Source organism: Gavialis gangeticus, unplaced genomic scaffold (genome assembly GCF_001723915.1).
Source record: "Gavialis gangeticus isolate Ggan-Ray unplaced genomic scaffold, GavGan_comp1, whole genome shotgun sequence".
NCBI lineage: Eukaryota > Metazoa > Chordata > Crocodylia > Gavialidae > Gavialis > Gavialis gangeticus.
In genome coordinates this window covers 37,954,414-37,955,193 of record NW_017729027.1, presented here as the reverse complement: position 1 = coordinate 37,955,193, position 780 = coordinate 37,954,414, and positions in this window count along the sequence as shown.

Genomic DNA, 780 nt, shown 5'->3' with positions numbered 1-780 from the left:
GAGCAACCAGGTTTCTGCCTCAGTTTCTTTCCTGGCTGTGTTCTCCTTGCTACCAGGATTTTTTTTCTTTTTTGTTTTCTTTCCTTTGCGCCGGTGACCTCGAGTAACCCTGGGGCCTCTTGATCTTAAGTAAGCCAAAGCCTCATTTCCTCAGCCAGCTCCTCCCTAGCCCACTGGTTCTAAACCTGGTTCTGGCAACTTTCACTCCCTACACTTTAACTCTCTGTCTCACCTTAACCTTCCCCCAAGTATCCCAGGTACCCCAAGCACACATATATACACTGTACCATCCAAGTTAGGAACTTACCTGTGTGTATGTGTAGGTGGGTTGTATGTGTGTGAACTGGTGTGTGTGTGTATATATATGTATCATTGTGTGCATGATATATGAATTGGTGATCTGTGGATGTGTACTGAGTGTTCGGGTATTGACAATTGATTTTTGTCTAATTTTTAGTGTGTATGTGTTTGAGTTGGTATTTGTGTGTTTGTATATGTGCAATTGTGTCGCACTCTCCTGTCTAACAGCGCAATACTGAGACCCTGAGAGCTGGCCTGACCCCACAGGGCAACCACCATCATTATTGGGTCCACCTGATCTGTCACTTTTCTTACTATCTGGCTTCTGCCTGCAGCCCCTGCTTTTTGGCAGTTCATTTGGTTCCCAATCTGACTCACTGACCTCCTTGTCCAATTTCATTGGGTATGGACAGATGTTCCATTCCAGCAGTGTAAATTTCTGGGTTGATCCGGATTTGTTCAGTGGCTGGGGGGGGGGGG